Source organism: Dromaius novaehollandiae, chromosome 12 (genome assembly GCF_036370855.1).
Source record: "Dromaius novaehollandiae isolate bDroNov1 chromosome 12, bDroNov1.hap1, whole genome shotgun sequence".
Taxonomy (NCBI): Eukaryota; Metazoa; Chordata; class Aves; order Casuariiformes; family Dromaiidae; genus Dromaius; species Dromaius novaehollandiae.
In genome coordinates, this window is record NC_088109.1 from 12,954,472 (window position 1) to 12,979,328 (window position 24,857).

A 24,857-nucleotide genomic window follows, 5' to 3' on the forward strand; every position below is an offset into this window, starting at 1 on the left:
CTGCTTTTTATTGCAAAAAAAAGAAAAAATCCTAGGAACAAGAACAAAACAGATAAATGTCCTGTGAGAACATCAAGGAAGTGGACTAAATCACTTTAAAATACAGGGTGAAGGGAAAGCTCCCCAAAAGTGAACAAGTGCTCTTCACATTTTAAACATGGGATGGATTTTTTTTTCCTTTTCTTTCTTTCCAGCAGCTAGAAGTCCCATCTGGTTCCTGTTTCTATTCGTCTGATCTCCCAGAAACTTCTAAAAGCCATAACCATCAGCCAAAAATTCCCCAGGCATGGACTCCTTTCCAAAATAGCCCACAAAACGGCATTTTTTAGGTGGGTTGGTTTGGAAGGAGCAGAGGGGGGGATGTTGATTTCTGTAACATTCCTAGGAATTTCTTGCATCTACTCTCCCCTCTAGAATTTCTCCTCTGTCTGAATCCCCTCCTTCCACTTTCCACCCACCGCTGGCACACTGGCCAGCACAGGAACTACCCTTTCCTATCCAACCGGATCCAGCTCTTCTCGTGGGAGCTCACAACCAGCTGCAGAGAGGTTTTTATCCCCAGGGAAGGCAAATGAACTCTCAATCCGCTCGCAGGCAAGGTCTCCTCAGTGAGCTGGTAGCCATTTCACCTGAAGACTGCGTAACTGTACATTTTCCCCTACTAAGGTGACGTAAAGACAGGATGTTTGGAAGTAACTTGGTATAAATAGATAGGATAGGTAACATAAACAAGCTCAGACCAACTCAACATGCTCTGTCCTGTGGCCATAGGGACAGACGGATGAACTTGAACCAAACACACGTCAGCCTGTGCTACAGACCCTGCAGAGAGATCTGGTGCAAGCATCTTTCCTGACAGTCTCCCCAGCTCCCATTTGGCCTGGAAGTGCAGCCTGCACCACAGGCTCTGAACAGTCAAAGGGGAGGATGACTTTCCCTGCACAGGCTGAGCTAGTAAGCAGTGAAAGCCTGTTGAGATGGGGACACTTGCCTGATGCTCCTTCATTACAGTTTCGCTCCACAGACATTGGTTCGATCAATAATTGGTCCCTCTGTTATGCAAACAATGAGTCAGATTTCTGTACATTTAGGATCTGATTCAGGCAAGCTTTGAAAAAGGTCATTAACTCTCACTGACTTCAACATGTGCTTAAAAGCTTCCCTGGACACTTTACATAGCTCAGATCAAACAAATCCCAAACAAAAGCAGCCCCATTTAATTCATTATTGGCACGCCTCTTGGTTACACCCTATGCTTCCTGCAATGATGCACAGACCTGTCATGGTCATGGAGACTCCAAGTGTTCTGGTCTCCTCTACCCTTAAAGTCTCATAATTTTTCACTTGATTAAAACAGAATAAAAAAGGGATCTTTCAGATAGTGATTCAGAGATGCAGGGAGAGCAGGATGGCTCTAGAGATGGAAGATGGAACATAGGGATTTACCCCCTGAAAGAACACAGTTCAGCTCACTGATGACTAGAGGCTGCTACTTTTAGACATCTGAATTAATGAGATCAGTTCAACCTCACAAAAGAACCCAACGTCTTGGCTGGACCCATCTAGCATTTGTAGTAGAGCAAGCAGAATAATCTAAAAGGTCGCGTCCTTATCTCCATACCCTCAGCCTGCTCATGTAACTTGCCTGGCTTAACAAAAGTTAGAGGCATAACTGACAGCAGGCTCTAAGACTCTGTGGCAGGGCTCCATGACACAATGTAATGCCATGCAGAGTTCAGCAAATTAGCGTTAGCAAGCATACCAGAAACAGCACAGCTATGTCAGCATGGTGATGGCATCCAAGCTAACATACCTTCCCCGCTAGGGCTATTTCACCGCTAACTCAGGTATCTCCGTACATTGCACTACCCGGGCAGATGCCCCATGGCATGGCCCACCTTGCTGGCAGTCTCCGTACCGAGGGCAAAGGCTGAATAGACCACAGAGCCCAAAATCACTTTTTGAAACCAAGGGTTATCCTGCTTGGCCAAAGTTGAAATGCACTGGGTGGGGACAACAGGCAGAGAATTTCTCCTTCTGCTGCCAAATGCATTCACTCAACAAGCTTTTGGGTCCATGGGACTGTCAGTCTGGCACCAAGCTCTCACATGGGCATGCAAAGACAGCAGAGACAACAGAGACATCACAGTCCTCATTTAATCCACTTCTCCCTTGTCTGGGAGAAGCGGATTCCCAAGAGCACATTCTTAGTGGCTAGTCCAGTTTAAGAAGATACCAGTAAATTTCTCAGACTCTGCTGGCAAGATCACCAAATTGGTATGTCAGAGAGCACCAAAAAATCCTGACATTCCTTTGCCTTCCCAGGCACAAAACAGGTGAGTTAGACCTAGCAAGGTATTTATACCAAAGACTGACTGATATTTCTAGTGAATGCACAGTCTGAAATGTTGCTACCAACATCTCTCAAACCCTTAGCGCAATTAAATACTTCATCAATAAAAAATAAACACACTTCACTTTCTATTTATAAAAGAATCCATTCCTCCCCCCCAGTGTTTTATTTTAGCAAGTGCACTCAACCATGTTCTCAATCTGCACTTCATTTCCTGCTATTCAGTTTTCTGTGGTTCACAGACAAAAATACCTGGGGGAAAAAAAAAAGCACAATAACAGATCCCAGGGGGTTCTGATTTACCACAGGAAAAAAAATGCAGTGTGTTGTATAACAGGCACCCACTGCCCAGGCCTAGAATGGCAAGCAGGTCCCAGAGCCAGCGCAGAACAGATGGGGCAGAGAGGGTTAGCTCAAAGGCGCTGGGGCCAACAGCTTCTCGTGTCCTTCTCTCCAGCTAGGAGGGTGGTAGGTAACCCCATCTCCCTCACTGGAGATGGAATCCCACAGGAGTGGCAGGGAAAGCAAGGGGTCCTTCTGCGGGAGGAAGAGCAGCATGCAGGGCAATCCTCCAGTGCCAGGGAAAGGAATCAAGAGCTTCAGCCCCTGCTCCTGCCAGACCAGGACCTTGCATCACTCTGGGGGGGAGGGGGGGGGGAATGCACAAATGCATTACTGCAGCCATTTCTATCCACGAGGATCCTAGAGCATCCAGTTTTCTGAAAACGTGTCTGGCAAAAGGTGTGAAAGCAGGTGTAACTTGGCAGTAGATTGCAACAGGATTTATAGACCAAGATGTATAGGGTGTCCCCAAGGACACAGGGAGGAGGTCGTTATCCCCCTTGCAATACGGACAGAAGGATAGGGTTTGAGAACAAAGATGAAAAGGAGTTTCCACGTTCTTGGAGATAAGGTCCTCACCACCCACTGCAGCATGGCCTTTCTCCCCACCTAACAGCTGCAGGGAGCTGCATCCAGCGCTGCTTTCTGAAGGAGAGAAAACACAGGACACAGGTGAGCTGAGCCCATAAAATAATCCACTAAAAAAGACCCATCAGAGCCATCTCTGCCACTGCAGCAAATCATGAAAGCAGAGTCAGCGAGGAAGAGTGGGGTGCTGCCATGAGTGCTCCTGGGCAGGAAAGGCTGGAGACGGAGCCGTGGTTATCCCAGCACACGCTGGAGTCACACTCCGACCCTGGCTGCCCTGCCAATGGCTGCAATGATGGAAACCATGGCAGGGACCAGGCTTGCAATTTTTTACCATGTCACTTAACGCCGAGCGACATGAAACAAGACACTAAATAGGTGACACAGTGCTAGAAACATCAAGCTTTGTCTGTGCTCCAGCTTCCTCTGCCATCCCCAGTGGGGAATTACAGCTGCAGAGTTTGCTGGGGTTGATTTAGCAAAGGGGAAGGAGGGGGAAGGGAGGCAGGACTGGGGACAAAGAGAGAAAAGATAGAGAGGGCTTGACTGCAAAGGTGGGAGAAGGGAAGGATTGGGGAATGGGGGCGCTTGAGGCTGAACACAAGTGTTTAGGGAACAGAAGAGTTTGTAAGCATGGAGATGGGAAGGCAGAGAGGGAGAGCCAAGGATAAATTGTTTTGATGAGTGCTCCAACCCTGAAATAAATATAACCACCCAAGGGGGCTGTGTGACTCAGTCTGACATTTTGGCTATCTTTTTCATGCCACCAGATGTAATCAATTTAGTCGGCGGCGGGGGGGAGGACACATTTTTTTATTGCATTCTAATGTCCGCAAAAAAAAAAAAAAAAGTGTTTTTGTTTTTTTTCTAATCATAGTATATGGCACTTTCTGCAAAACTGAGCACGAGCAGAACTTCCACCTGCCTTTTACCATCACAGAAATGTGAGTTTTCAGGCCAGAGGCAGACCAAGCTGTCCAAGGTAGCCAGAGCAGTCTCCTTCATCTCCACCACAGCAGAGAGAAATCCTCCACCCTGAAGTGGGATGTACACGATAGCCGTGCAACTCTGTTCACATTCGCCCCAATGGGCATGACGGAACAAACATGGCCAATCACATCCTATGTCACGCTGAAATTCTTTGTTTACCAAGAAACGACATGTTGAAAGCCCTTGGCATTTATGAAGCAGATGATTTCTATTCATTTATTTGAAGCATTTTACAGTACTTACCCAGACACTTGGAGCGATTATCTTGCCAGATCTCATGTGGAGGACTGGGTCAGATGGGCGAGCTCCAGAAAAACTCCCAGCATCCTAGAGGAAGCGGTGTGGTACTGTGGTAGGTGGTGCTCTTCCCTCCGAGCCTGTCCTGTACCAAGGCAGGGGAGGGGGCCTGTCCAACTTACTGCTTTCAGTTGTAGTTTCAATTGGGCATACAATCCTTCAATTCCTGTCCAAACCTGTGGGGAAATGTTTCTGCGCACTGTTAAACAGCTCCTACATTCCACCCAGAGGCTGATGCTGTTCTGTGGTAGGTGAATAATTCTTGTATTTACTCTCTGCAAAATATTTTGGACTCTCGAGAGTTCTTGCTCGGGCAGACTCCTCCTGAATTAATAACAGCTTTGCCTGAGCAACAGCTAAGAAGCGAGGAGAGCGCTACAGAAAGCAGGGTATTTTTTAATTCATCCTAGTGATAGGCTCTGCAGATAAAAGTGCTGTCTGGAAATACCTATTCCCCCTTCTGCTGCACAGCTGTCCACCTCCAGTTCCTACCTGCATACCTTAGGAACAGCCATAGGAACTCAGCCCAACACAGGACCTAGGGTTACACATCCTGAAACTAAGCAAAACTACTCACTGCACTGGCTACCAAGTCTCCGTCCAATGACCAACATAACACCCATGACAGCTAACATCTATGCCTTCATTGGCCCTGCATTTCATTTCAAAATCTGCAAGCATGTAGCACACATCCAGTGTTACTTCCACAGCAGCTATATCTTTGGATGTCTTCTCCTTGCATAGTTATTGGCATGAAGAAGACGCCCCAGCTCAGACTTCCCTTGCAGGGCCTCCTGTTCATCAGCAGTCTTTTAATTAGCCCAGTTCCCATTCCCTCGGCGGCTGTGTGTCAAAGGCAATTAGGAGTAGGGGACTTCTGTAGGGTGGTTAGATTTTTTAAGATGATCTAAAGATGATCTCCTCATTTTCAACTCTGAGCACATACTGCTTCTCTTTTAAACACATCCCCAGAATCTTAAACCCTACTTCAAAATCAAATACAGCGCATTTATGGAAAGTGTCACAGTTGCTCTTATCTGCCATGTTAATTATCAAGCTTTCTTTTTTTTTCTTCTCTTTATAATTGAAATATATATAAATGATTTTATAGCATATCTTTCTTATCACCTGCCGGAACATTTCAAATCATCTACCATGCTGCATTCTGGGCATTTTGCAAATCAGCCATTTTGTATGCACTCCACATTCAAGGAAATATTTCATGTGTGTTCGGTGCATGGACTACACCAATTTTGTACATGTATGTACATGTCTGAAAGTATCAAGTTAGTATTTATATTAATATGTTTGTGGGGACAGGGCTTCCTGAAGCAACTCTGAACATTTGAGAAGCTGCCCAATCACACTGGAGGGCAGGAGTAAGGAAAATGCCACATTTGTACAATGGCCTTGTATTAACCTTATAATGCCGCAAATCTTAAATTGAAACTTATTAATTTTTGAAGATTTAGTTACTTAAACTTAGCATTTGATTATCCTAACTTTCTAAGAAAAAGAAGGCTGTTAAAAGAAAGTAATCTTTAAGTTTAAAAATCAAACCAAAAAAATGCATTAAATCACAACACTCCTGCAAACAATAAATTCTACCCTGGAATCACTGTTACAAAGATATCACGAATGGAGGTCTCTCAGCAACTTCAGTCCTAACAGATTTTTCTGTATTCTAGTTGTCCTCAAAAAAAAAAAAAAAGAAAAAAGAAAAAAAAAGAAAAAAAAAAGCCTCCTACCACACATGTTCATAACTAAGTTAACACCAGGATTTTCAGTCTAACATCCTCCATCTAGGTAGAAAGAAAGGGAAGCTGCTAATCCAATGTGTGCACTAACATACCCATTTTAAATTTCCACAGTTTTAAAACTGACAAAATACTTTTCCTTAAGCTGAATAATTTTTCCAGCCTCTTCATTAAGGAAACAGCGTTCAAGTCACGCTAAAAAAAAATGCTGATATATTACACATAGGAAATAGAGATCTTGCCTTTATATTTTTGAATCACCCTTAAAAGTAGAGCAGGTCAAAAATTAATGATCAATTTTTCCCCCCCAATAGAAAGTGCAGTTTTCACAAAATCAGAATGTTCCATGGAAAAACTTCAATTTTGCCAGAACTGTTCAGTTTTCCACTGGGGGAGATCTAAATAAAAGATTTCCTTTTAAGTTCCAGTTGACTGAAATGTAAACTTTTAAGTCGCTTTTCAAAATAAACAAGTAAATAAATCAGAATCCATCCTGTAAAGTTTTTCTTCAGCTTGACATCTCTTTGGACAAGAGCAGAAAGATGGACATTCACCACAGGGCAGAGATCAGCAATGAGCACTACAAAGACAACTCCAACCAGCACGCTCCACACCTTCAGCAAAAACATGTCATGGGGCTAAGACTGAGCATGGAAAATTTCAAAAAAGAATGAGTCTGAGAAAGATATGAGCACAACCAAAGGAGGACAGGCAGGAACAGCAGTTGGAGCTCAACCTCTGTTCCAGCAGCTCTTGCCAATGATTGCTTGAGCTAATAAGGAACAGTCCCCCTGTGCACGCCACGTGCAGCAAGACAGACACATTCATTTCTGCCATTGAGCAGCCTAGACTAGATACTCGCTGCAGTCACAAGAGTGAAGACCTGTACCAGCATTCCTCTACCCATGGGCAATATTCCTTAGCAAGCAATACACTACAGGCAATATCATACTTTGCCAAGCCTCCGTTAATCAACGCCCCACATGCCAGCAGTGCAGGAGTCTCGCAGGCACCAGAGCTGGGTTGGGCACTGCTGTCCCATGCAAATCTCCTCCAGGGCAGCTCAGGTCTTTCTGCATTTGTTCCCTGAGCAAAAGTGTATTGCAGCATTGCCAGGACTTCCAGACGGCTGGCAGGGAGCGGGCTCTGAGGTAAGGGCAAAAATCACCAGTCCTTTTTCTCCTATCAGCCTGCCAGGATTGATTCTGGCCAGCTAGGATCTCTCCCATTGCAGATGGGGAAGTTGCTCCTACGGTGAGGAACGGCTTTGTTCAGCCTTTTCTCCTACGTGCCCAAGAGCCTCTTCACCCTCCCGAGACAGACAGAGTTGCTAAGGAGGCCGCTAGGCCTGAATGCAATTGGAGGTGATTGCAACCTGAGTCCTCGTCTCAGCCCAAAGAGTCTCACATGCAGCTTCTCTTGCATGTGCCTCTCTGCTCATTCTCTCCTTCAGAGCAGGACAGCTGTCCCCAGAAGGCAGCTCTCAGGACCATTTTCAAACAATCCAATATAAATGGAGTTTGCAAACCTATTTCTTCACAATTTCTTCCTGCCCTGGAGCACCTTTTCCCTCTGTTCACCCTGCTGGGGCTCAGCAAAATGGGGGGGGGGGGGGTTCTTTCTCTGGAAAAAGGAAAGAAAAACAAAAAAAAATCAGTGTTGCCAACTCTTGCAATTTTAGTCCCACAGTACTTGATGTTTTTCTGCCTCCCTCCCGAGCTCCTTGCTCCGACGTATTACGCAGAAATCTCAGATTTCATTTTAAAAAGAAAAGAAGAAAAGAACAACCAATTTACAGCCCTCCAGGTTCTAAAGAAAAGCTGAGAAACGTAACCCCAGTGCACCCTACAGTTCCCCCCAAACCCAAAAAGCAAGCACAGGGGAAAAATATTTATCACATCATTTTTTTAAGGAGATGATTAAAAAAATCTCTCATGGTTTTAATCCATTCTCATGACCTGAAGGACCCAATTGATTTTTTGAGCCCTAGGGTGGGTTAAATGAAGGGTCAGCTAATTCCATAGGTGCCGCCTTTGCCGTGTTGGCCGGATTTCAGCTCTCAGGATAGTGACATGCAGGACTAGAAAAGGATGACATTTCCCCAGGCAAGGGGAAGCTCAAAGCCGCATGCTGCTCTGCTCATCCACCCTAGTGCAGGACCATGAATGGTGGGGCCAGTGCCCACAGCAGCGGCAGTCATGGAAGCTCAAGAACAGCTTAAAGCAGCTTGGTCTTTCTGTCTCCAGAGCTTCATCCTCACTATAGCTGCATCAAAGTGAACATGACCCAGTGTCCATGTATTTTCTTTTCTGGGTCCTCAGCCTAGACTTTAGCAGCTGAAGGCCTTCAGACCCTTGCAGACCCTCACTTCACAAGTGCTCTTTGGAAGCACAGCTTAAAATCAGAGCAAGGAGATCCACGATGCACAGAGCCTCCAGGGCATGGCTTAGCAAAAGTTGCCTGGATCCTGGCTTGCCTCCTAGAGCCTGGGTTGTCTGGGACGGAGAAGCTGGGGGTGCTGGTCGATCCCTCCCCTCTCCCAAAGCTTAGGGTGTGAGCAGGTTCTCTTAGCCTAGACACTGCTGCCAGCTCTCCTCTGACCAGAAGATGGGCAAGTCATTGGTCAAGCCTGAGAGAGTGCCTACGTGGCTTCAGCAGGGTCCAGGTACAGCTGAGCTCAGGGCTGAGGGACAGGCCAACAAAGCAGAAAGGGATACTGTCACAGGGGAAAGAAACACTTTAATTAGGGCTTGGGCTGGATGGGCTGCTAGACAGTGTACAGCGGCTGGCGACACAGGTGTCTGGCAGCTGGCTCTGTGTTTCCTGCACTGGCCCAACTTCTCAGACTCAACAACAGTAAACATGAACCTCACCCATGATCTCGCTCTCTCGTGCCACTACCACAGCCCAGATCAGGGCTTTTCCCCAGCTCCGAGCAGTGCCCGGTGCATGTGATCCTGGCCTGGGAGTGATCCACAGCCTCAGTGCTGCAATTGGGCAGGGACCCCCAGCACAGACCCTGGCATGTGGGACCTCATGAGCGCTTGCTTAAGACAAAAAAGCAGAGGACAGGCTAATCAGCCCATTGGGACCAACCTACTTGCTGAATCAGAGCCTCAAGAGAATACCCTGGTCCTCTCCTTGCTGCGAGCCTCTACCAGTCTGGAAAACCTAATGGAGCAAGAACAGGCCCAAGAAGCTGATTTCTGAACCCTTCTTGGGAGCACCAACACAGTGCAATTCTCCTTAAGGACCCCTTCCATTTGGGCTCCTTCCTGCCCTAAACACCCCACTACCACTTTTACCCATGATCTGCATATACTCCACAGTGACAGAGAGCCTGCAGGCTGGCTGGAAGCATGCCACATGTCTAAGGGCACTTTTTACAGTCCTTTCTAGGCATGCACCTTCATCAGGCGCTTTCTCCAAGCCGCCCTGCCAGGGCCACTTACTCCCTGCCTCACAGAAGGGTCTGTGCAGCAAAGCCCTGTGTCTGCTTTGCTTTCTGCCTGGCCTGGGGTGGCAGGGGCAGCCGGGTGTTTTCAGGAATTCCCTCTCTAGCTATTCCTCCCGGGAAAGGCTCCTTGTGTAACTGGAGTGCCTGACGTCAAGGCCAGCCCGTTCAATTGTCCCCAGTTATTATGAGTGCGGCTGAGTTTATACGCCACACCTCGGCCATCAGGAAGCGAGGGGGCATAAATCTTGGCTGGAAGGGAAGGCGACTTGCAGTTCAGTGGGTTTTCGAAGCTGCTCCAAGAGACAGTCCTGAAGGGTTTTTCCTAGTACCCTGGTACTCACATACAGGAAAATGAGTGCCCACACGAGCCATGTGGCTTGCTGTATTAAACAGAAGGAGATTTGGGGAGGTTAAAACACAGCGTGTAAATACTGACCAGGAGCCAAACTCTAGGGGCTCAGAAGTGTGGGGTGCAGATGGCTCACGCTGTGGAGAGAACACCAGCTGCCTTCTTCCACGCTTGAGTCACGTGGTGAGGCTCTTTCGCTGACCCCAAGGATGGGGCCTTTTCACACTTGGTGGGTCTCCCCTTTGCTCTGTTAAGGAACATGCCGAGAAAGACCATTTCGTTCCCTGTCTCAGGAACCTGTTACAGAGGGAGATGCACTCAGACTAGGACAGTAACTTTTGACCAGTTGGAGACTTTACTGTTCTTCTGTCATGTTTTGGCGTTTGCTTTAATCTAAAGCACAAGTGATCCGACCTGAAATTTTGTGGCTGCTGTTTACATATGGAAAATACTTAACAGTTCAAGTCAGAACTGTTCAGAATTCAGAATTCAGAAACTTAAGGGCAATCCAAAACTCCTAGGGTCTTCAAAATCAGACTAAAAATATCATGAGATTAGGCTCACTTGGGTCAGATACTAATTTTCTACAGCAGCATCAAAGATTTAAAGCTGTCCTAAAGCACCAGCTGGAAACTGCCCTGACTTTTTCATACCATCTGCTCCCTGGTCCTCCTGTTTAGGCCATGCAGGGGTGGGCTGGGGCCTTTCACGGGCCCTGCTGTAATCCAGCAAATGTTGGCTGGTAGAACCGGTCCCAGAAATATTCCAGCTGGCTTAAGTTAGAGCAGCCACAGGGCTGCTCTAACTTAAACCACCTGCTGGTTCAGTCCTTGGCCAGCACTAGGATCTGGGAGGTATAAATGTGGCTGGAAGCCAAATTTGCCTGTTCTCTTCCTCCTCTGTGCTAATTGTGAGCTGAAGGTCCAAACCCAATTTAAGAGATGTCTCTAGAAATAACCAAGGCTTCAGGAGGATACTGTTAAACTCCTGCCTATGCTCAGCATCCAAGAATGGGGATACCCACTTTTTAGCCCCGTCTTCCTTCCTTACCTTCTCTTAACACAGCACTTGTAACCATGATATCCAAGCCCAAACATGAGGAAATCTGCGAGGACAGGTTCTTTCCTGGAATGGCTGATGCTTTCTGCCCTCATTTGACTTCCTAAGCTGCGTCTCCCCTGGAATCTGGCATCTCTGTTCCTGTAGAGAACCAAGCAATATAGACCCAGCAGATTTATTTTTTCTCTTTTTAAAGAATGGGGAAAAAGAAGTTTCCCCAAACGTTTCCAGAGCTTTTGATTCTGGTTGGAGCTTTGGCCATAAGATCACAACCAATTTATGCAGCCCTGATTCACCCATGTATAAAGACACACACATAATCATGTGGGATGGTAGGAATTACCCTGATAATGCAGCCTGAATTGTCCTGCCCCTGCCCTTCCTACTTGCCTTTCGCCCTGCAGCTAACAAAGATAATGAGTAACAGTGATATTAAACAGGGATTTGGGGGGTTTTACCCTTTTTTTTTCCAGAAAGTGGATAACACACTATAGTAGATAGAAAAATCCATCCGACTTTATTTAACTGTAACATTTATTAAGAGCAGTGAAAAGGTCAGCATGGAGCTCCCAGCGTATGGGCTAAACTCCTTTCCCCAGCCTTGAATGCAACAAGAAAGCAGATCCTTTAAGATGCAACTATCTTAAGCTCCCCTCCGATGGTTAAACTCTTAGTAATTCTAGGTTTTGGAGACAAACGTCAAAGCAGAGGGCTCTTCCCTTCATTATTCAAGTAAAGGCCCCATCAATATTATCTGTAATAAGAATCTGCTGTTGACATGGCTCACCCCGCAGTTCCTGTTCCAGGCAGTAGTCCCTGTCAATAGGATTAAAGTGAAGGAATGCCTTTGACAAGTCCACTGGCTGCTGATTCATTGCTGCCATCAGGCTGCTGGCTCGAAAAGGCACCAGGCACCATTAGCAGGCCGTGCTGTGGCCAGCCGAGGGCAAGCCAGGCCGGTGTCCTTCAGGTATCCCCAGGGCGCTGAGGCTCAGCTGGCCGCTGGGTACTGGGGAGCGAGCTGGGGAGAGGGGAAGTCCTGCTGACTTAACAGAGGGCTCCAGAGCTGCAGGAGGAAATGGGGAGAGGGAAAGTCTGTGAGTAGTTTGCAGCTCATGTCCTACCACGTCTCCTTTAGCTGATGAACAGGAACGTCAGCTGACCGCAAGTTTTGAGGAGATTTGGTGAGTGATCCCAAACCGAGCGGTTCAGGAAAGCCACCTACTGTGTGCAGGACGGGTACAGAGCATTTCTCAGCATCTCCCTCCATTACCTACACCTCAGCCTTGGTTCTTGGACCATCATGTACACACTGAGATGAGAGAGGAGCTCGCTTCCTGTTGCCCCCAGAGCTCATCTCTCTGCTCTCAGTGCTGGGCCAGCCCACAGGAAGCCACGATTCCTGGGCAGCGTAGTCCCAGGTGCAGCACTGGCAACCACCAGACCCAAGATGCAATGGGACCGGGAACCCAGAGTCAGAGGCAAAAGCAGGCCACTCCAGCTCTGCACAGCCAGGTGCATTTTCGCCTGCAGTTGAGCTGTGCTTCATCAGTCACAGGGGAGAAGGGACTTGCCTGCAGGACCAGGACTTACACCACACTCAAAATGAAATACTGCAAGTAAAAGCTCTGGAAGGAAAGGAGCTCTGGGCTTGAAGCACTGCAGATTATTGGTGGATAGCCAAGCATGTCCAATCTTTGACAATTATGACCCACATTTTCTTTCTCCTTTGCCTCCTTGTTTGATACAGCTCCCATTTCAGTGGCTCTGTAACTGCCAATTGCACATGCCGGGATTCATGAGGCCACCAGCTTACTCTCCTCTGGCCGCCTGACCGAAGAAGGGACCATGCTGCCCTGAAGCAGTTCCTTTTAAAGCCCGCTGTGTTCAACACTGGCCTAAAAACAGTGTTGCGCCACAAAAATAAGAAAAAAAGTCAACTGCCAGGGAAAATCATGGCCTCCTGACCTTCCACCTCTCCATTCTTCAAGTGCAGCATGAGGGATACATGTGCGCGTGTGCGCACATATACACACACACCCCTCATCTTTTCCAGTGACTAAGTCCCTGCCTAATTTGTTCTGTTCCTGTCCCCTCAGGTGCTGAGGCCAGGTCAGGAAGCAGGCAGCCTAGAGTAAATAGATTAGCTCTTTTTTAAATAAAACCTCTATTATTATCCTTAGGAAAAAAATAACAACCCTCATTTTCAGGAATTGTTACATTTAATTAGGCCGCAGGTTCCACTGGGCTCTGAAAACGGAGCCAAGAAAGCATGAATGTCAAAATATTCTGCACGCAAGATGAAAAGCCCTGAGCTGGACGTTCCAGTGAAAGGGAGCCCTGTCAACCAGCCTGTCAACTCTGCTGCAGATTTTTCAAACCTAATTAAAATGATCTTTAATTTTTTTTCTGTTTTTAAAGAAAAACATCATTTCTCATCTTTTTTTTTTTTCTTCTTTTTTTGGTTTTTAATCAGCCTGATTTCCTGCACTGAGCCAGCCAGGAGGAAAGTGAAATGGAGACCCACACGCCACACAGGCATCCAGCGGTGGAAAACAGGAGGAATGGTGACTATTCAGATAGAAAGGCCATTGCTCCAGCTGACCATGCATCCACTGTTTACTCACATGTGAAATCAGCCCTAACAGGAAGAACAAGGTACCAAATTCTGTCACTGCCTGTTTCCTGCCGTGTTCGGGGGGAACGGGACCTTTCAGGCTCTTTGTAAATAAACAGGAGTGCATCAAAGGAACACCTGACTGCTGCACCCATTTTCAGCAAAACTAGGACAACTCACAAGCAGTTGAATTTTTGGCTAACAGCTCAGACCAAAAGGGCCCTTACTGCCCTGTGATTAGTAGCGGCTCTGATACTTTGGATCCTACGTGGGAAGCCAGTTTGCAAATCCTGAAATGGGAGCTTTACAGGAGAGCTTCAGTCACCAGTTAATTTTGCTCTATGCCTTGCTTTCATTGGACCCAACCACTCTCAGTCTCTATAACCAGATTAATTTTTTGTAAAAAATGTAAACTTATTTTGATGGAATGATCTTACAAAAGTGATCCGTGGAGTCCTGCAGCAAAATGGGAGGCAGCTGAAACAGAATCTGCAGCACACGGGAAAGCAAATTGTTATAACTAATAACCAAAATGATTAAAATGGGCATAAATAGGGATAAAGAGAGATTTAAAACAAGAAATTTCAATGCTGAAGAGGACATTGGTTCAATAGGCATATACACAGGTAACATTTCCCCTACCATCTTCCCTGCCCTAGTGTCTCCAAGAAATGTATTTGCTTACTTAAACAACAATTTTTTAGCTCATTTTCCTAGAGAAACAAATCTTTTGTGATCGCACTGTGGGTGTGTCTGTCCTTCTGTCTCTAATAAAACTTCCGAACTTGCTGGCCAATTTCAACCAACTTTGCCAGAAGGGCAGAGTCCTCAAAGAAACTATCCACTTACACCGCCCGGCGCTGGGCAGACAACAGAAAGCTGAGCGCTCACTGAGAAAAAGGCTGCAGCATGCGCTCTCTTGATATTAAATGCCAGAGCATCCAACCTTGAGCTGTCTCATATGTTTCTCTGCAGGAAGCCAAACCTCACTGAATTTCCCAGACTAAGCACAGTATAGAAACATCAGTATCAGAGCTGCTCTGTGCTGAGAACTTAACACATGCCTGGTGATCGACAGCCCCTGTTTCTGAGAAGTGGCAATAAATATGCAATGCAGAGTAAGGTCAGGAAGGGAATTAGTCCCAGACAGGTAAAACGAGTTGTCCGCTGTCAGAAAGCAGCAGCACTGGCACCAGAATCCAGCTCTCCTGCCACCCAAGCTAGCACTCGACCCTCTCTACACCAAATAGCACCTCTTAAGCAATAAGCAGATGCAAGGCCAGGAGCACAGGTTGGATCATGTTCTGCTCTGTGCATTAGCAAAGAGACCTGCAGCAACACTCCAGCTCCAGCTGCAGAGTCTTTACTGCCACTCGGGTGAGGAGAACCGGAGGCAGAAAGAGCCCGGCTACCGTGGGAGTCAGCGACTTGTAAACTGAGAGCGTTTGACCTGGGATCAGCCAGAGGGAAGAACTCTCCCACAAGGTCAGTCTCCTACAGCATCAATTTTCAGCCTTGACTTGCACTTTAAAAACAGATCGGAAAAGGTCTGCTGCAGACACTTCTTTTTCGTACAAGCTTGTGGAGATGCTCCCAGCTGGGGTGAAAGCTCGGCGCTGGCCTCAACTTGAGAGCTGCCATATTCCTGCCAAGCTCGGGCGCAGTGGCCTAGCAGGGAGGAGGGTTGGGACAGCACAACCGGGTGAACTAACAGCACTGCCAGGGCTGCTCGGTGCAAAGCACATGGACAGTTTCCAATTAAGAGAGCCTCTCTTTCTCCAAACTGTGCAGGAGAAAGAGGAGCTCTGTACAGATGCACTAAATGTAGAAAGAAAAAGCCAAGGGTTTGGATATGACAATGAGCTCCTGTTTTCTGAGCCAGTGAAACAGGCAATGGACAGGGAAGAAAAAAAGCACTTGGGACCTTTCAAAAGGAGAGTCTCAGGTGCAGGAGTCTTACCCCCACTCCCACGACATTTAAGTTTGTGAAGCCCCTCAAAACACCACAAGGATCCATGTTGCTGTGAGGTCCTGGCACTTCCCCTTCCCTTCTTGTCAAGTCCCCCAACTATCTCATGGGAAACACCCTCTCATCTGTTAAAAAAAATAAAAATAAAGCATCTCCTAGAGCAACAAAACACCTCAGCTGGAGCTGACAGCAGGCTGTCAGGTTTTACCCTGTGATTGCTCAGGAAAAATTCACCCGTGTGACCTTCAGCCAGGCAAGATGACACACCCCATGAAAAAGATGAAATAGAGAATTGCGCAAAAGCCTGAAGGAAAGGAATGGGCCAGTGGGTTTGGCCTCCTGGTGACCAAGCTGTTGGTGCAGGGTCTTGCGTGCCTGGGAGTCATGTCCGTAGGGGAATAGATGGAGCTCTCGGTTTCAGTACCCTGTGACTGGCTGTCCAGGTAGTAATTTAGCAGAGGGAGAGCAGATAATTTCCTGTTTGACTGGTCTATTTGAAGGGCCTTTCCCCTCCAGGGTGCTAGTGGCTATGCAGCCAACCCTGAAGAGGAGGCAGATCTCCCTGGAAGCACCGGAGGAAAGCATGCTCCATCCTTTTATAGGAGGGTTGGTTTCCCTGCACTGCCGTCATCGCTGGGGTGACTAGTACCATAAGACATTTCAGGCTCTCCCCTGCAAAGGGTAAAAAGTCAAGAGGGTATTAAGCTGTCAGATCAGGGCAATTTATGTATATAAACAGAGTCCTGTTTTGCTGATTTACACCCTGATAGCACATGGCCCACAGGTAACGAACACAGCACATCACCACATCTGCCAGTGGAAGCAGTTTGGATTGACTGATCCATAAAACTGCAAGGCCTGAAGTTATCTGACTTCACATCTACATATACACACGCAAACAGCCACAGCTAACAAGTGCTCATGGAGTAACATGATATAAGCAATAAACGCTTTCCCCCAGCAAAAGTTAGGAGAGAGATTAGATAAGGCGGCTAAAACAAACTTTAACCACCATGGTGGGAGCTCAGCTGGCCTGTCCTACTCAGTTAAATAAGCCGTGGCGTTCAAGGGAACCCACACCCCAGAGGCTGCCTCTGTCATGCTGGTCGCCATGCCCACAGCGCTGGTCACCCCTCACTTGGTCGCTTATTGGGCCCAGGCCCTGGATGGCACAAATTGCCCTGGCTCACCTTCCCCAAGGCGAAAACAATCCTGCCCCCATCTTTACAGGACAATAATGCCTCCCTCCCGAGTTCATGGTCCAGTTAAAACTTGCCTTCCCTGGGGAAGAGCCCCAAACCCTTTTTCCCTTCAGAGTCACTCCTGCTCGGGAGCTGGTGAGGCTACTGGCCTGCAAACGGCCCACAGGAGTAGGGGAGAGGGAGGAAGATGGGGAAGGAATGTCAAGAGGTTTGTTGACTCTGCAATGGCACCAACCTGCTGAAATGCCACTATCGCCATTTAAGGAGATATTAATTTGTGCTTGTGGAGGCCAACAAGTTGGGCAGCTCTGCTCCCAGCCATGCCCGCACTGATCCTGAAGGGTCTGTGGATTCGGAGGGACAGGGTGTGAGAGAGGCATGGCACCATTACCAGGGGTCAGTCGGAGGATGGAGCTATAAAGAGGGCTTTGCTCTTCGTTGCTCCCCTCCCATGAGGTGTGACATGGGTTTCCAGATCATGAGGCATGGCTGAAGCCAGCTCCCTCCCAATTTGCCAGTGAAGATCAGGGCTGCAATTGCCCCAGAAACCACCATTCTTCCCACTTCAGTGACACCACAAAAATAAGTAACACCACAAAAATAAGTAACACAGTCCCCCCCTCCCCAACTCCTGGTGCCCAAGGGTGGGACAGAATGAGGCAGAGACTGGTGCTCGCCCCCAGCATACACTACAGGGCGGTGTTTGCCTCCCATTTTAGCAATTCATGCTTTCACATCATCATGCCATTGAGGGGATGTGAGCAGCCGCTACATTTCCATTCCACCCAACAAACTCTAGTGTCAGTTGCATGCTTCGGGCAAAAATAACAATTGGAAAAAATAATTGCATTTATCATGTTGGCCACTCGGACGGCTACATAAGAATGCTACACAGCAAAACTGCAGAGTTCAGCTTGTTTCCACACAAGCAGCAGAACAATAACTGGCAGGAATTCCCTGACATTAGATGCTCATGTTTAACTCAAGCAATTCTTTTTGTAACATCTTCAATCCACCAACCTCAGATGCTGCAGTAGGCCAGCCAGCAGGTGACCCTGGAAGCTAGTGGAGACATTGCTGGCTGGAGGACAACTTCCAACAATGGCTAAGCAGGCAGAAATACCATGACTGAATTATTCTCAACTATTTTGTCAACAGAGGCTTGGAAAGATGTAGGATTAAACCCTGCAAATGACGACACGATTCACAGGAAATTAAACTTCCCATCCTCCAGACAGCAGTGATGGGTGACAGATTATTGAAGCAGCAAATGATGGCTCTTCTAATGTCACTGTAGGCCAGACTGATAGGTGAACTGTAGCTGTGTCTCTTACAGTGACTTGCCACCCTGCACAGCACTGTGAGATGTTATTTCAGCTTAGAATTGCCTTCTTTGCTTAGCCTGCTATCTCTGCTCGTGTGTAACTTGGCCATTATACTCACACACAGTTTTGTTGCATAATTTGGCTCATTAGGACATCATAAACAAACTGCTTTTAACCTGCTTTGCTGATGTGTAGAGGGACTCAAATATAATGGCCTCAGAGAGGCCAGGCAGGAAAAGCAACTGAGAGTCTAATGTCATGGAAGGCTCTGTTCTAACCAAAGGCTGCCAGAGAAGTCCTGCTTGCTCTTAGACTGTAGTCATTGGGCAGCCCCCTGGCAAGTCATATTGTTTCACTGATCCAAGAAGAATTCAGCTCACTAAAACAGGCTCTGTGCCAGCACCAAGCTAATTCAGCTCCCCAGCTGGTTGCATGGTCATTGAACCAACACAAGAGATGAGATGGGGTGGGAAGGGCAATGCTGTCCTTTTTGGATGCAATGCACAGCTATTAGATATTGGATTTCATATTAGATTAGAATAGGATTAGATATTAGATATCAATGCAGATACGCTATTAGATAGCGTCAACAAAACAGGAAATTGCCCCCAAGGGCCTTGTAAGAAAATATAAGTTAAAATAGGTCCCTCTTGGTTACAGTCTCCATTGTCTTCTGACTGGTGTGTAAATTACGTCAGTTGTAGACTCCCTTGTACCTCCTTTCACTGGTAGAAAAACATCCAAATGAACCTGCCCAAGGAGTTCCTCTATTCACAGAATATAAGCAGATGGCAATGACTGAGCTACCCCTTGTCAATCAAGGCATTCTTCTAGCCTGATCCTGCAAAAATAAGATGCATTAGCCTAAGCTACCTTCAAGCTACATAAAGCCATCATTGGAAACAGCCAGTAATTGTCAACAAAACTTTCACTTCTTTAAATCTGGCTTAACAAACAACTTAAACCAATAGAAACACAAGTGCAAACACACTTAAAACAGCTCTAAATGCTGATTTACCCTGGGAATATAGGTTGTTGTGGACATCCATCTTTTCTCACTCTTGCTGTGCTAGTTGATGCTATGACCACCACCTCCTTGGGAAGGCAGCCACCTCACAACCCCAATGATGGATATAGTCTTTTCAAGCTAAAACAGACCATTTTGCCTGGCAAGAACCACTTGGCTGGGAAGGCTACAGATAAAGTAACATTTCAACTAGCACAGCTGCTTGCAGAGTGAATGTCTGCCTAGAGCCTTAGAGCTGCAACCAACACCCCCTACAGCAGTTTTAAATTAAATTTGAAACATTTATCAGGGAAGTTGTACTACTACAGTTTAAAAAACACTTTTGGGTTATTTTAAACTTGTGTATAGACCAAGCTAACAGGCACCCAAGAACTCTAGCGGAAGTCCAACATCCCCCAAACCACTGGGATTTTTGATACTGACTTCATGTGAGCAGGACTTCAGCTTTTACTTACATGTACATGTCAGTCACCAATCCAGCTATGTCATTGTAGTGATGCTGTTTTCATTCCACTGAGATGCTGATACTCTGTAAGTAGGTACCCCCTGTGTTACTGAGCCTGGCCTAAGCCCCAGACAGCACAAGCACCCACCTTCCCCAAGTTAATTCCTGTTGAAGTAGACTGCAGCAGGTTTCAACTGGGGACAGTGAACTCCTCTGGTGGCCACTGAGCAAAGAAGAACCAACTGAGCTTGAATTCTAAATGCTGTTGGGAGAGAACCCGTGGCAGCCCTTGATCAGGTATGTCCCCTGTTAAAACCTGTGCCTTACTCCTCATCTGAGTGTCTGCAAGTTCAGCTTCCAGTGGCTACACCGTAGTCTGCTAGACAAGAAGGCCTATCATCTGGTTCACTACAAGCTTGTAAACTGACCAACACTACCATTAACTTTGTTCTGATGGCTGAATGCACTGGGTCACTCAGGGCTTTGTCACGCTTAACAAAACTTTCCTGGCTCTTTCCTGAACCCTCTCCAACGTATCAGCGTTTTCACTCTGTGGCAGCACTGGCACCAGGATGTACCGTAGCCCCTCTTCCGTCCTTTCTACCTCCCAGCATTCCCCTTAGCCATGACACAGTGCTGGGACCATCTACTCAGCTGGCTTTTGCCCACAACCCCGAGAGCTTCTTAAGAGTCCTGCTTCTTAGAGTCTCTGTCATATAAACGTGGCCTTTATTCTTTGTGCCTGGTATTCAACTGCATCACCATATTTGTTGTTTGCTTGAGTCTGGCTCCCCAAGCGATCTGTATTCCTTTCTAACAATGACCTCTCCTCTTCATTATTTACCGCTTCCTGGCTCGTTACACCATCAGCAGACCACATCAGTGGTGATTTTACATTTTCTTCCATGTCATTGATAAAGATATTAAATGCAAGAACACTGGAGGGACTTTGCTACAAACACAGCTGGCGGATGATTTACAGTTACATTTGGAGACCTGTCAGGGAGCCAGGTTTTAATCCATTTAATGCACACCTTCTTGATTTTATACTGCTCTAGATCCTTAATCAAAATGTCATGTGATACCAAGTCAAATGTCTTGCAGGAGTCTTCTACACTACTATCACTTTTATCAACTAAACCAGAGACATCACATTCTATTTTGCATGAACTCATGTTGATTGGCATTAATTACAATTCTCCTTCTTTAACTGCTCATGGACTCCCACAAACAAGGACTAACTTGTACCACCCAGCACACCACTGCTAACAGCGTCTCCATGACTCACTGTGGGCCACAGAGCACGTGCATGTTGAGATCAGCGATCCTACAAAGCCCAAAGTTGCCCCTGGGCACGGACAAAGTTGGCTATGGTCTGAAGGGGCAAAATACTGGGAACACTGAGATAGTCAGGGTCTTGCTGACCATTTTGCCTCTTTCAGAGCTCTGGCAGGGCAGGTTAGCTGCTCCTGTGTCTACCACTGCAGAGGGATATAGAACAACTGCACACGGAAGCCAGGCATCACTAACTGTCGAGATAGCATGCAGGTCCACACTATAACAACCTCCCCCAAGAAACCTTTCAAATGGTCCATGGAGTCTTTTTCCTAGGAGAGCAGCTGACACAAAATATTTTTATCATTGTAAAGAGGCCAAAGCTGTTTATTCAGCATATAGATGAGACTGAAGCATGCTTCTAGCAATAACATAGTGGATGTTATCTTGCTATCACAGTTACTTGGTTTTGTTCCTTGAAGGTTGGAAGTAATTCATTAGCTCACAACTGATTCGATGTCTTGGTTCTCTTGACTCTCCAAGTGAAATTCAGAGAGTAGTTCCACTGCATCTAGCTGTAATACTGTAACCTCTATAACCTTCAGGTTTTCTTTTTCTTTTTTAGTTTTTAATTTGCAAATTATAGTCTGAGAGTCCCAAATGGAAGTGATTTTTTCATCCAGGAACTACTCTATATGGCAACAGAATTTTGCTTCAGACAAATCTAAAACATATTGGTTTTCATTTTGAGGTAGTCAGTATTTTTCAATAATTTGGGGCAGAACAAAAGGTTTTGTTTAACTCAAAACTATTTTTGAGGGAGAGTACTTTTCTTTTTTTTAATGATTTAGATAAAACTAAAGAAAATATCTAGGAAAAAAATGTTTCATGTTTTGTGGGAGAAGGACTGAAAATGTAAGGCAAGGTGCTTTCAATGCAAATAGTTCAGCAACATTAAGATGATGTCACAAAACATTTCGATGTCGCTAAAACTGCATTTGCGTATTTGCTCAAAGTGTTTAGCTGAAGAATTTTTGACATCTCCAGTCCTGGAGAAATAATACTGGAATTCACCTGCTGCCTTTCTCTTTGTTTAGCGTGCAATCTTCAGCTGAGAGACAAGAACACACAATGACACTTCAGCAAATCTTGAAATCACCAGCCAGTCACGCTGTTGCCATACAAAACCAAAGGCAAGACTGAAGACTCTTTGTCCTACAATCAGATGCTTACAGCATAGATGAAAACCCCTCATAACTACCACAAAAAATAATTCCCATATACCACCAGGATGAAATAGATACATCTAATGTAACTACCTAGAAAGTCCGTCTGAGGTTTATCAGTCTTATATATCCAAGCATCAAAAGCAGAGGAGGGTGGGAGGTGTAAGACTGAATCTCCCCAGATCAGACCATTCTCTGCGATTCTCCTCCACCTTTTTCTACTAGTCCCACACTGAAGGCAAAGATGACTGTGCCAGATGGTAAAGCTGTATTTCTGCTCAATGCTGATTACACAAGGACTCTTCTGCATCCCAGGGAACAACACACCAGACAGCGGTTTTCAGCCATAAGAGAATCTCTGGCCCTACATTTTTCATCCTTCCTCTGATTAAGACCAAAACTTGGCAGAACATGCTGGAAAAACACAAAGGATATCATAATGTCAGGGTTAATGGCTATGCTGCTGAAAACTTTGCGGAACCTTTGACTTATCTCATTAGTGAGTTGGAGAGCTGCTCGGGCATTAGCAGTTACCTATGCATTTGAAACAATCTCCAGCATCAATATATCTCACTAAACATGCCCTCACTGCAACCCAAGTGCCTGCAAGGGTGCTAATCCCTGGACAACATTCACTTGATTAAATTATTTTTGAAAGATGATGCAGCTAATGCTCCTTATTCCAGAGAATCCTGCATTGTTTTCCTTGTAAATTGCTCCTCCAAAAGGATGAAAGCTACAGCTTCTCACTTTCCACTCTAAAATAACCCTTCTCTGTTGGAGCAGCAGCCTGCAAACTTCCTCAGGAACACTGCTTTTGCCCACAAGAAAAAGTGAGACAAATTTGGTGAGTCACAGCCCTGTCCACAACCATGGCAGAGTCTGGTGCTACTGGTAGGTGTGACAGTTTGGGGGCTGCGTCTGTGTCTAATTATGAATTCCTCTTTGTTCTGTGAATAGCATTTATGACTGTAACCCTCAGTGTGGATTAGAACTTCCCTTTTGCAGCCGAAAGCAGGCGGTGTCTGGGGAGCAGAAAGGAGGCCATCAAGGAGTCAACAGCATTGAAGGGCTCTGCGCTGGCAGAACAATGGGCTTGCTCCAGGCACAGCTACAGACTTTTAACAGCTCTTTGCCAGTAACCCCATATGGGATTGCATCATGGAAAATCCTAGTGGAAAGCCAGGAACAAAGAAAAGATGTCAGACTGCTTTTGAAAGGGACGTGTTCTCTGACCAGAGGAAGCTCTTTCATTGCCCGAGTCAGAGGACTCAGCAAGAGGAACCTGGACTCCCTTAAAGACTCGAGGCAAGTCTAGAGACATACACCAGACGGGAGACCAGAGAAAAGGGCAATGCTCAGGACGCAGCTGCTTTGCCTCGCTCTGTGACACTTGTGCATTGTCTATGGATGAGTTGCGTGTGTCTGTGTGGAAAAAATTCCTATGCAGACGCTGTATCCCTTTATTGAATTGCCCCATGGTCCCCAAAGAGTCCAGAGTGCCCGTCAGGACAGACAAGGCAACAATGCCCATAAGCTACTAAGCTCTCATCTCAGATCCCAGAAATGGAGCCAGACAAGAAACGCATCCCGGAGAGCCAGGGCTGAGGACGCTGGCTGGACTCTGTCCAGGCTTGGCTAGCTGGAAAGCCCCCAGGACTGGTTTTATAATGGTGTGTGACACCATTCCCAAGGAAGAATGCAGGCAGAGCTGCGGCAGTAGGCTTTGGTCAATAGAGGCTCTGCTCTTCAAGCACAGTGAAAGGTGGAAATAATGTTACTGCTACGTTTCTGTAGAAGGGCTCAGAGTTGGAACTGATACCATGTTGCAAATCCAGTGAGGAAACTTTCTGGGGTTTAGAAAAGCATCACTATTGCTGCAAGTCTGGAACAGAAGAGCCAAGAGTGCTGCTGAGCAGAAAGAAAGCTCCCAAGGAGAGCCCAGCAAAGGAACCCTGCATTACCCAGCCCAGCAGCATTCACACGTGCCACTTCATGGGCGGTACGCAGAGGGAGAGATGCCTAACTTCAGCTCTGACATGGTATCTGACTTGCAGAGACAGACCTGCTTCTTGCATGGTTTTCTAATTCTAAACTGGTCTTTCTTTAACACTCCAGGGAGAATACATGGAAAGACAGTGCAGAGCAGGTGTTCAAGAGACTCTGGTTCTTTGCTTTGCTACAATCTTCCTACCTCTGTCAGGCAAATCACTCAGTTCCTTATTGGCAATGTGAGGACAACCATGCAAGTGAGCACACCACTTAGATCTCACGGTTAGAGGTAGGGCACTTAGGTAGCATGCACAGAGAAGAAGCAGCAGAGGCTGTAAACAAGCATGGAAAACTAACACATTTGCATTCTCATTAGCTGTATGAGAAACAGCTAAGAAGATTTTTTGGCAATGAAGCTAGCCATTGACTTGCTCACTTGGCTGAAAGACTGATGCCAAGGAACAGCAAAGCGGAGCAAGAGAGCTGGCCTGGAACCAAGGGATTTTGCATAGCTCTCATTTTGCATTCATTGCCCTTAGTCCAGGGGTCTTAAGTGTTGTCAGTCTTAGGGCATGAGCGAGAAACTG

General features: G+C 46.5%; 1 long non-coding RNA gene across 1 annotated transcript in view; it reads right to left on the reverse strand.

Annotated features, from left to right (window-relative positions):
- Nucleotides 1–4,937, reverse strand: part of LOC135329590 (uncharacterized) — a 31,260-nt gene extending 26,323 nt beyond the window's left edge. The window contains exon 1 of the long non-coding RNA XR_010391152.1: nt 4,517–4,937. This is a non-coding gene — a long non-coding RNA (uncharacterized LOC135329590). The remainder of the gene's footprint in view (nt 1–4,516) is intronic.
- Between the last annotated feature and the right edge of the window lie 19,920 nt (nt 4,938–24,857).